The sequence below is a fragment of the Pelophylax lessonae genome (genome assembly GCF_965119305.1).
Source record: "Pelophylax lessonae genome assembly, chromosome: 7".
Classification (NCBI taxonomy): Eukaryota; Metazoa; Chordata; class Amphibia; order Anura; family Ranidae; genus Pelophylax; species Pelophylax lessonae.
In genome coordinates, this window is record NC_138774.1 from 277,846,484 (window position 1) to 277,858,804 (window position 12,321).

Sequence of the window (12,321 nt, forward strand, 5' to 3'; positions counted from 1 at the left end):
GTCACGCAGTGCCGAATCGCAAAATAGGCCCTGGTCAGGAAGGGGGTAAAATCTTCCGGGGCTTAAGTGGTTAATCTAGTCTATAAAAAAAAAAAGAAAAGAAAAGGTTTTTGCCTTTGCATAGACTTTTCTCATATGTAATTATTGGCTATGGCTGTACACCTCTCTGCATGCACACAGGTTCTTAGTTTTCAGCAGAGCAGTGCTGTTCTCCTATGATGATGGGTGATGGTCAGGTGAGATGGCTCTGGCACACTTGCACTGCCCCCCACTGGAGATCAGCAGTCAGTGCAGGAACAGCTGTGACAGCCAGGCAGGTACTGGGAGTGACGTCATCACCACACCCCCTTCCCTCCCCTGCCTCTGCCTGCTATGTAAAGCATGTGTTGTATGCACTGGCTGAGCACAGACAGATCAGCCTGCACTGTGAGTACTCTGCCCTATGGGCATCATCCTCACCCCCTATCTGCTGCCATGCTTCTGAATCCCCTCTGATCTCTCTCTTCCCCCTGTCTGTCCTCCTCTTCTACCACCATCTCTTTCTATAGTGACTGCTTACATGCATGTTACATCAGTGCTCACTGCTTCTATAAAAAGCATGCCAAAACAGGAGCAAGGGCTGCACACATGCTAGGAGGAAGCATTGCAGCAAGCTATGGGAGACTCTAGAAAACCTGTAGCCAGGCGCAGTGCCATAGCTGACCTGAGATGGTTAGTTGCCTGGTGTAGTTTTGATATTCACTTTGATTTGACTTGCACAGTGCTTTAGAGATCATTAAAACCAGAGACAGCCAGGCAGCTAGCATTTTCAGATCTCAGTGAGTAATGATGGGGACTAGAGGCTTCCTTGCAGTTCCCAGCCAGATGCATTGCAGGGAATTTACGAAGACCTTCTTCTTTCTTTCTTTTTTTTTTGAGATTTTTGTCTGTGTCCCCATTGGGAAGATTTCCCTTATTTCCTCTCACCGTGACCCCCATTCAAGCAATATACAAACATAACCGGAGGCAGCTAGTATTTTCAAATCTCGGTGAGTATTGATGGGGCTAGAGGCTTCCTTGCAGTTCCCAGCCAAATGCATTGCAGGGAATTTAATAAGACTTTTTCTTTTTGAAGGGGGAATCAGAGTTCGGATTTTTGTCTGTGTCCCCGTTGGGAAGATTTTCCTTACTTCCTCTCACAGTGACCCCCCCATACAAACATTTTCAGATCTCAGTGAATAATGATGGGGCTGGAGGCTTCCTTGCAGTTCCCAGCAAGATGCATTGCAGGGAATTTACTAAGTCTTCTTTTTTTTTTTTTTTTTTTTTTTTGGAGGGGGAATCAGAGTTAGGATTTTTGTCTGTGTCCCCATTGGGAAGATTTCCCTCACTTCCTCTCACCGTGACCCCCATACAAACAAAACCAGAGACAACCAGGCAGCTAGCATTTTCAGATCTCAGTGAATAATGATGGGGGCTGGATGCTTCCTTGCAGTTCCCAGCCAAATGCATTGCAGGGAATTTACTAAGACTTCTTTTTTTTTTTTTTTTTTTTTTTGAGATTTTTGTCTGTGTCCCCGTTGGGAAGATTTCCCTTACTTCCTCTCACCGTGACCCCCTATACAAGGAATATACAAACATAACCGGAGACAGCAAGGCAGGTAGCATTTTCAGATCTCGTGAGTAATGATGGGGGTTTGAGGCTTCCTTGCAGTTCCCAGCCAAATGCATTGCAGGGAATCTACTAAGACTTTTTTTTTTTTTGGAGGGGGATTTAGAGTTAGGATTTTTGTCTGTGTCCCTGTTGGGAAGATTTCCCTTATTTCCTCTCACCGTGACCCCCATACAAGCAATATACAAACAAAACCAGAGACAGCCAGGCAGCTAGCATTTTCCAATCTCGGTGAGTAATGATGGGGGTTAGAGGCTTCCTTGCAGTTCCCAGCCAAATGCATTGCAGGGAATTTACTAAGACTTATTTTTTTTTTTTTTTTGAGATTTTTGTCTGTGTCCCCGTTGGCAAGATTTCCCTTACTTCCTCTCACCGTGACCCCCCATACAAACAAACCAGAGACAGCCAGGCAACTAGCATTTTCAGATCTCGGTGAGTAATGATGGGGACTAGAGGCTTCCTTGCAGTTCCCAGCCAAATGCATTGCAGGGAATTTACTAAGACTTTTTTTTTTGGAAGGGGAATCCGAGTTAGGATTTTTGTCTGTGTCCCCTGTTGTGAAGATTTCCCTCACTTCCGCTCACCGTGACCCCCCCATGCAAGCAATATAAAATTGACAAATGTTCCTCTCTCTGCTAAACCTGTTTTGACTCGGCCCCAAAGAATGTTGAAGTTTCATATATCAGTGAGTAATGTATAGTTAGTGGTTTTCTTGAAGTTCCCAGCCAGATGAATTGCAGGAATTTACTAAGACTAGACCAGCTGTGCTTGGCACCCAATCAGCTTCTAGCTTTAGCTTGCTCAGTTAGGCTTTGAGAATGAAAGCTAGAAGCTCATTGGTTGCCATGCTCAGCTGCTCCAGTCTTAGTAAACTCTGCTTGTGTTTCTGAATGAGGGGAAGAGCTTTGGGTAAGCTCTGTGAAATGTGGAGCAAAGCTGGGAATGTTATTCATCTCAGAATGAGTTAATTTTGGCTCCTTTTGACTTATTTTTTTCTGTGTCCCCGTTGGGAAGATTTTCCTTACTTCCTCTCACCGTGACCCCCATACAAGCAATATAAAATTGACAAATGTTCAAAACCTTCCTCTCCCTGCTAAACGTGTTTCTGTATAGGGAAAATCTCCCCTATGGGGACACATGCTGATCCTCCCTCCTTCCCTTTTTTTTTTTTCTTTTTTTTTTGAGGGAGGCTCAGCATTATAATATTTGTCTGTGTCCCTATAGGGATGATTTTTCCCTATACAGAAACACGTTTTATAGCAGAGAGAGGAAGGTTTTCAACATTTGTCAATTTTATATTGCCTGTATGGGGTCATGGTGAGAGGAAGTAAGGAAAATCTTCCCGATGGGGACACAGAAAAAAAAAAGGAGCCCAGATTAATTCTGAGATGAATAATATTCCCAGCTTTGTTCCACATTTCACAGACACCCCCCTTATCCAAAGCTCTTCATCTCAGAAACACAAGCAGTTTACTAAAACTGGAGCAGCTGAGCATGGCAACCAATGAGCTTCTAGATTTCATTGTCAAAGCCTAACTGAGCAAGCTAAAGCTAGAAGCTGATTGGTTGCCAAGCACAGCTGGCCTAGTCTTAGTAAATTCCCCCAATTCATCTGGCTGGGAACTGCAAGGAAACCTCTAGCCTCATCATTACTCACCGATATATGAAACTTCAATATTCTTTGGGGCCGAGTTTTTTTTGTATTAGAATAAAATAAAAATGGGGAAAATTTTTTTGTATTGGAATGAAATAAAAATGGGGAAAAAGGTGGAACCCAAACAGAGCATCCCTGACAGAGCGGCGATCTGCCTTGTTCACATAGGCAGATCGCCATTCTGCCTCTCCCGGGGATGATTGCGGGTGGCTGGCGGACATTGGGTTGATTGACATCCCCGCTAGCCAATCTAGTAGCAATTGAACGAAACGATGTACAGGTACGCCGATGCGCGCAGTAGAGCCGCACTGCCGGCGAAGGAAGAGTGAGAACAGAGGCGATATATACATTTATATTTATTTAATACAAAAGTATAAAAACATCAAATGATTGCGGGTGGCCGGCGGACATTGGGTTGATTGACATCCCTGCTAGCCAATCTACTAGCTATTGAACGAAACAATGTACAGGTACGCCAATTCGCGCAGTAGAGCCGCACTGCCGGCGGAGGAAGACAGGAAGAGTGAGAACAGAGGCAATATCTATCTATCTATATAAAAAAATATAAACGTTTATTTAATACAAAAGTATAAAAACATCTAATAAATACACTTATTCACAATATGTGTTAGCTACACATTGGTTTCCAACTGGTTTCGCCATGTTGACGTCCTCAGGGAAGCACAGAACTTAATCTAACTGATAAACAAACAAAAATGTGATAAGTACTCTGAAGATTCTATCTACTTAGTACTTTAATTAGCTTTATATATGTATACAACAATCTTTAGAGTAATTATAACATTTTTGTTTGTTTATCAGTTAGATTAAGTTCTGCGTTTCCCTGAGGAAGTCGACACGGCGAAACCAGTTGGAAACCAATGTGTAGCTAACACATATAGTGAATAAGTGTATTTATTAGATGTTTTTATACTTTTGTATTAAATAAACGTTATATATAAATAAAAATCAAAAAGATGAGCCCCCACACAGCCCCAACATTACCTGCCCCAAGTAAGGGTATTTGGTAAAAAAAATACGTATATGTGTGTGTGTGTATGTGTATATATATATATATATATATATATATATATATATATATATATATATATATATATATATATATATATATATATATATATATATATATATATATATATATATATACACACACAAGTATTTTTTTTACCAAATACCCCTACTTGGGGCAGGTAATGTTGGGGCTGTGTGGGGGCCTCATCTTTTTGATTTTTATTTATATATATATAACGTTTATTTAATACAAAAGTATAAAAACATCTAATAAATACACTTATTCACTATATGTGTTAGCTACACATTGGTTTCCAACTGGTTTCGCCGTGTCGACTTCCTCAGGGAAACGCAGAACTTAATCTAACTGATAAACAAACAAAAATGTGATAATTACTCTGAAGATTGTTGTATACATATATAAAGCTAATTAGAGTACTAAGTAGAGAGAATCTTCAGAGTAATTATCACATTTTTGTTTGTTTATCAGTTAGATTAAGTTCTGTGCTTCCCTGAGGAAGTCGACACGGCAAAACCAGTTGGAAACCAATGTGTAGCTAACACATATAGTGAATAAGTGTATTTATTTAATGTTTTTATACTTTGGTATTAAACCTTTATATTTTTTTATATAGATAGATAGATATTGCTTCTGTTCTCGCTCTTCCTGTCTTCCTCCGCCGGCAGTGCGGCTCTACTGCGCGAATCGACGTACCTGTACATCGTTTCGTTCAATAGCTAGTAGATTGGCTAGCAGGGATGTCAATCAACCCAATGTCCGCCAGCCACCCGCAATCATTTGATGTTTTTATACTTTTGTAATAAACGTTTATATTTTTATATATATATATATCGCCTCTGTTCTCACTCTTCCTGTCTTCCTCCTATCCTGTATGAGCACTAGAGATCGACCAATTATCGGCAAAGCCGATATATCGAGGGCCGATCTGCACTATATCGGAATCGGCCCCGGAGGTAACCGATAATGCCGATATTTTGGGAAAGTGCTGTACCGGAGCGATGCCTGCAGCTAGAGGCATCACCCCGGTACCGGCGTCCATAGCTGACGGTCGGCGGTCTTGTAATGACAACCGATGTGGCTGAGAAGCCGTTCGGCTGTCATTACAAGAAGCGGGAAGGGACGCCCCCCCTCCTTCCGCGGCTCGCCCGGGTCTCCCGTCCCACCGGGAGACCCAGGAAACCAGCCTGCATGGCCGCTGAAGACCCGATCAAAGCTGCATTCGGCTCTGATCGGGTCTCCATGTTAAAAACTCAGAAGTGATGTCATGACACCACTTCCGGGTACTCGGCGCCAGATTAAAAATAATGACAGCATTCAAAACAGCCAAGCTTGGCGTTTTGAATGCTTTGAAGTGCAGAGGAGGGGTTTGGGGTCTTTTAGACCCCCAGATCCCTCCACAACAGTGCCTGTCAAGTGAAAAAAAAAATTAAAAATTTTTTTTTTTTTCTAAATGTACGAAAATATCAGTGCATATCAGCCGATGCCATTATGCATTGGCCAAAATATTGGTATCGGCAACAAAAAACCGATATCGGTCGATCACTAATGAACACCCATAAAGTCCCACAGCCCATACAAATATTTCCTGACTAATTGGGATGTTGGCGCTCTGATGGTCCCATCCATGAAAATTTCCGACTCGTATTTACCTGTTGCTTGAACTTTGGCTCTCCTGAAGAGCAAAACTGCTGGCAGAATCTTCAAAATTCGACTTTTCTAGGGGTGTTGGATCCCTGCGTCCACTGCCGCATTGCTGGGGTTTGGCAGCCAGCAGGTGGAATCTGGAAGTGCTGGATGCTCAACATTCTGCCAGTAGCTGTGGTTCTCTGGGCACCTCATAGGGGGCACCTTGTTCTTTTTTGCCTTGGGTGCTAAAGGACGTTGTCGCAGCTCTGGGCCATAGACAACCATATGTCCCATCGGGAGTGATGGCCTCATATGGCTGCACTACTCATTCAGTTAGTGAGGAAAGGGGAGAATAGGGCAGGAACAGCCTGGTTATGGAGATTTTCCAACAAGAATACATAACTAGATCTTCCAGCATTCATAATAATCAAAGACAACCCCCAATGTAGTCTTATACACCCTGATCTCATCTGGGCATCAGGTTAGACTATGGAGGAAGGTATATACTATATACCAGGGATCCACAAACGACGTCCCTCCAGCTGTTGCAGAACTACACATCCCATGAGGCATTGTAAAACTCTGACATTCACAGATATGACTAGGCATGATGGGAATTGTAGTTCCTGAACAGCTGGAGGGCCATAGTTTGAAGACCCATGCTATATACCATCCTAAGAACAGATTTGGAATTAGTGGATGCATTTTATTTTCAGTCATTCTAAGAAGATAGCAGTGTGTGCTCTCATTTTCTTTCAAATCTAGGACGAGGATTGTTTTATGTTCAGATTTTTGTTTATGAGATTATTTTACAATGTTCTAAACCAGATCCCTTTTTGGTTAAGGTAGAAGGTTAGAATGAACTACTTACCATGTATAGGTGGTGGCTTATTTAATAAGGCAGGTCATGGATCAAACCCCATCTAAGGTATTTGCATATGCTACAGACTATGATGATGGGCACAGTCCTGTTATGATGATGGGCACAGTCCTTTAATGATGATGAGCACAGTCCCTTAGTGACAATGGGCACAGTCCTTGAATGAATATGGGCACAGTCCTTGAATGAATATGGGCACAGTCCTTGAATGAATATGGGCACAGTCCTTTAATGACAATGGGCACAGTCCTTTAATGACAATGGGCACAGTCCTTTAATGACAATGGGCACAGTCCTTTAATGACAATGGGCACAGTCCTTTAATGACAATGGGCACAGTCTTGTAATGACGATGGGCACAGTCCTTTAATGACGATGGGCAAAGTCCTTTAGTGACAATGGGCACAGTCCTTTAATTATGATAAGCAAAGTCCTGTAATGAGGATGGGCACAGTCCTGTAATGAGGATGGGCACAGTCCTGTAATGAGGATGGGCACAGTCCTGTAATGAGGATGGGCACAGTCCTGTAATGAGGATGGGCACAGTCCTGTAATGAGGATGGGCACAGTCCTGTAATGAGGATGGGCACAGTCCTTTAGTGACGATGGGCAAAGTCCTTTTAATTATGATAAGCAAAGTCCTTTAATGAGGATGGTCACAGTCTTGTAATGAGGATGGTCACAGTCTTGTAATGAGGATGGGCACACTCTTGTAATGAGGATGGGCACACTCTTGTAATGAGGATGGGCACACTCTTGTAATGACGAATGGGGCACCGTCCTGTAATGACGAATGGGGCACCGTCCTGTAATGACGAATGCAGCACCGTCCTGTGAAGATGATGGGCTTATACCTGCAATGCCAATGAGCTTAGTCCTGTAATAATGATGGCCACAGTCCCATAATGTTGGTGGGAACTTTACATTCCACTTTAAATAATTCTGTCTAGGACAGTTACAGCCCATTCACACTGCCGCGACAGGATTTTGTGGGGCGACCTGTGAAGTCGCGGTGCACAGCGTGCACCACGACCTCGGCGCGACTTGCACGGCCTTCATATAATTGAAGTCAATGCAAGTCGCCTCCAGGTCGCCCCAAAGTAGTACAGGACCCTTTTTCTAAGTCGGAGCGACTTGTGTCGCTCCTATTAGAACGGGTCCTGTACTATTCAAGGGTGAGTGAGCGACCGCGACTTGTCAGGCGACCAAGTCGCGCTAGTGTGAATGGACCCTAAGTTGGTTTTTGTAAGTTTAGATGTTTGTTTATGAGATTACTTTACAATCCTGTAGACACAATCCCTTTTTAGTTAAGGTAGCACGGAAGTAACCACTTACCTTCTATAGGTAATGGCTTATTTCACAAGGCAAATATGGATCAAACCCCATCCAAGGTATTTGTATATGTTACAAACTATGATGCTGAGCACAGTCTTGTAATGATGATGACCACAGTCCTGTAAATTTAATTTTAATTAGTTTTGTGTAGGACGGTGAGTGGGTTTTGATATGTTCACATCTTTGTTTGAGGTTTATTTACAATCTCATTGGTATTATCCCTTTTTGTTTAAGGTAGTATGGAATAAACAACTTACCTTCTATAGGTGGAGGCCTTTTTAATAAGACCAATATGGATCAAACCCCAAGATATCTGCATATGCTACAAACTATAATGTTGAGCACAGACGTGGTATGAGGAGGGGCACAGACGTGGGATGAGGAGGGGCACAGACGTGGGATGAGGAGGGGCACAGACGTGGGATGAGGAGGGGCACAGACGTGGGATGAGGAGGGGCACAGACGTGGGATGAGGAGGGGCACAGACGTGGGATGAGGAGGGGCACAGACGTGGGATGAGGAGGGGCACAGACGTGGAATGAGGAGGGGCACAGACGTGGAATGAGGAGGGGCACAGACGTGGAATGAGGAGGGGCACAGACGTGGAATGAGGAGGGGCACAGACGTGGAATGAGGAGGGGCACAGACGTGGAATGAGGAGGGGCACAGACGTGGAATGAGGAGGGGCACAGACGTGGAATGAGGAGGGGCACAGACGTGGAATGAGGAGGGGCACAGACCTCTGACGAGGGGCACAGACCTCTGACGAGGGGCACAGACCTCTGACGAGGGGCACAGACCTCTGACGAGGGGCACAGACCTCTGACGAGGGGCACAGACCTCTGACGAGGGGCACAGACGTGGAATGACGAGGGGCACAGACGTGGAATGAGGATGGGCACAGACCTCTGACGATGGGTACAGACTTGTAATGACGAGGGGCACAGACATGCATTGACGATGGGCACAAACATATGACGATGGGCACAGACGTGTAATGACAGTGGGCACAGACGTGTAATGACGATGAGTAAAGTCCTGTATGAGGATGACCACAGGCCTGTAATGAAAGGGTTCTCAGCCATTGGTGTATGTACCTCAGGGGTTACATCTTGTAGGTTCTGAAAGTGCTACTTGCTCCTAAAGTAAATATATACCAAACGTTCAAATCTTTCACAAATAGGAAACCGTGTTTTAGGTATACCGGCCTCCGGCCTCAGGTTGGCCAACAGGGATGTAAAGAATTGGATAAAATGGGAATGAGTTTGTCATTTAGGCCATCGCTTTACATAATTGTTGGGGTATTTTGACAGCTAGATGCACCCAACACCAATTTTGTGTGACAAGCTTGAGACCTCCAAGTATGGGAATCTGTTAAAGCTAGCACCATTCATAAAACCTCATTCCTGAATGCGTTTGTCTGGCCTCACCCATAGAACTAACCTGTTGGATTGATGACTTGTGACAGGTGGCTACGCCCTTTCCTTAGAAGTTCATCATCCTCTTAATACACTTCCATTTTCTTTGGCTTAGTTCCAGGTTCATCTTGTCAGTTCCTGTGTTGTACAAGGCAGATTTGGCAGAAGAATGCGTTAATCAGAAGTGTAGTGTAACCTCCTGTCTCTAATTAGAGGTGACAAGACAACCCTTTGTACTATCTGCTCCATTTACACATCGCTGGCTCCGTGTTCTGATCCTACCGCCACATGGAATATTCCTCCAGGCTGCCCAATTAGAGGCTGCAGCTGGAAATCAGAAGAGAACGTATCTAAAGCCAAAACTTTTGGATAGAAAAGGAACACTTCAGAGTTTTTCTGCTTGGGGAAAATGGATTATGCTGGACCCACAAGGTTGTCCTAGGTGTTCTTATCCGATAGTTTGTGATGATGTTGGTGGAAGTGATCTGTAGAGTTGAGCTCTGGTGTTCTCCACACTCAACTTTAACCCGATCTTCTGCCAGTGAGCTGCAGGTCGGGCATTCCCTGGTCCACAGCTCATTGGAGTACAAAAAAGTGGCACTTTGGGGTTCAAGTGGGAGATAAGTTCAGAGGAGGCTAGAGCTCATCTCTACTGATTACCTACACCAGCATCATCAGGGAATGACTTGACCCACAGGACATTGGAGTACAAAAAAGTGGCACTTTGAAGTTCAAGTTGGAGATGAATTCAGAGGAGGCTAGAACTCATCTCTACTGTCACGGGGTAACGTGGCAGAGCCTGACGTAAGAGGAGTGGCTTACCGGGTAACTGGTGTGGCACAGGCTCACCAGAGACGCGGAGTCAAAGTGTTTGCCGGTTTTCACCAGGGTTCCAGATGGTGGGGATGGATTTGGCTGCTTGCTAACACCAGGTTGCGGCCCCCCGGATTCCCTGGGAGAGCCAGGAACAGGTCCAGGACCAATAGCCGGTAGCAGGTAAACAGATCAGGACGAGACAGGAGGATAGTCAGGACAAGGCAAGGTCAGGGCGGGCAGCAGGTAATCGGAATCCAAAGACAAGCCGGGGTCAAGTAAACAGGAACAGCGGATATAACAGGCACAGGATACACCTTCCACCGAGGCAGCCTCGAACTTTCACCGAGGCAGCCTCGAACTTTCACCGAGGCAGCCCCGAACTTCCACCGAGGCAGCCCCGAACTTCCACCGAGGCAGCCCCGAACTTCCACCGAGGCAGCCTCGAACTCTACCGAGGCAGCCCCGAACTTTCACCGAGGCAGCCCCGAACTTTCACCGAGGCAGCCCCGAACTTTCACCGAGGCAGCCCCGAACTTTCACCGAGGCAGCCTCGAACTTTCACCGAGGCAGCCTCGAACTTTCACCGAGGCAGCCTCGAACTTTCACCGAGGCAGCCTCGAACTTTCACCGAGGCAGCCCCGAACTTTCACCGAGGCAGCCCCGAACTTTCACCGAGGCAGCCCCGAACTTTCACCGAGGCAGCCTCGAACTTTCACCGAGGCAGCCTCGAACTTTCACCGAGGCAGCCTCGAACTTTCACCGAGGCAGCCTCGAACTTTCACCGAGGCAGCCTCGAACTTTCACCGAGGCAGCCTCGAACTTTCACCGAGGCAGCCTCGAACTTTCACCGAGGCAGCCTCGAACTTTCACCGAGGCAGCCTCGAACTTTCACCGAGGCAGCCTCGAACTTTCACCGAGGCAGCCTCGAACTTTCACCGAGGCAGCCTCGAACTTTCACCGAGGCAGCCTCGAACTTTCACCGAGGCAGCCTCGAACTTTCACCGAGGCAGCCTCGAACTTTCACCGAGGCAGCCTCGAACTTTCACCGAGGCAGCCTCGAACTTTCACCGAGGCAGCCTCGAACTTTCACCGAGGCAGCCTCGAACTTTCACCGAGGCAGCCTCGAACTTTCACCGAGGCAGCCTCGAACTTTCACCGAGGCAGCCTCGAACTTTCACCGAGGCAGCCTCGAACTTTCACCGAGGCAGCCTCGAACTTTCACCGAGGCAGCCTCGAACTTTCACCGAGGCAGCCTCGAACTTCGACCGAGGTAGAATCAGGCTCAGCGCATGCGCATAGGCGTTCGCCGGTTAGCGACGCCAGTGCGCCTGCACAGGGTATTGAGTTCCTGATATCTACAGATCACCTACACCAGCATCATCAGGGGAATGACCTGACTAGAAGGACATTGGAGTAAATAAAAGTGGGATTTAGGGTTAGAGATGAGTTTGGAGTACATTGAAACTCATCACTGTTGATCTGGTTAGTAAGTAGACAGCTTCCACATCCCTGCTGACAGCATGAGAAGAGAGCCGATAACCTGCTTCTCTAAAAGGGACATGTCCTGATTATCATTGTAGTCCCAACAGTGCCCACCAGTGCTGCCAATGCGTGCCCATCAGTACTTCCAATCAATGCCTCCTCGTCAGTGTCACCCATCAGTGCTGCTATCAGTGCAGTCCCACCAGTGCTGCCAATGCGTGCCCATCAGTACTTCCAATCAATGCCTCCTCGTCAGTGTCACCCATCAGTGCTGCTATCAGTGCAGTCCAAACAGTGCCCACCAGTGCTGCCAATAAGTGCCCACCAGTTGCTGCCATTGTGTGCCTCCTTGTCAGTGTCACCCATCAGTGCTGCTATCAGTGCAGTCCAAACAGTGCCCACCAG

The 12,321-nt window shown here is 46.0% G+C and overlaps 1 protein-coding gene across 1 annotated transcript in view; it reads left to right on the top strand.

The window, feature by feature from the left end:
• Positions 1 to 330: 330 nt before the first annotated feature.
• Positions 331 to 12,321, top strand: part of ASS1 (argininosuccinate synthase 1) — a 166,205-nt gene continuing 154,214 nt past the window's right edge. The window contains exon 1 of the mRNA XM_082263083.1: positions 331 to 426. The gene's annotated coding sequence lies outside the window, so the exon portion shown is untranslated. The remainder of the gene's footprint in view (positions 427 to 12,321) is intronic.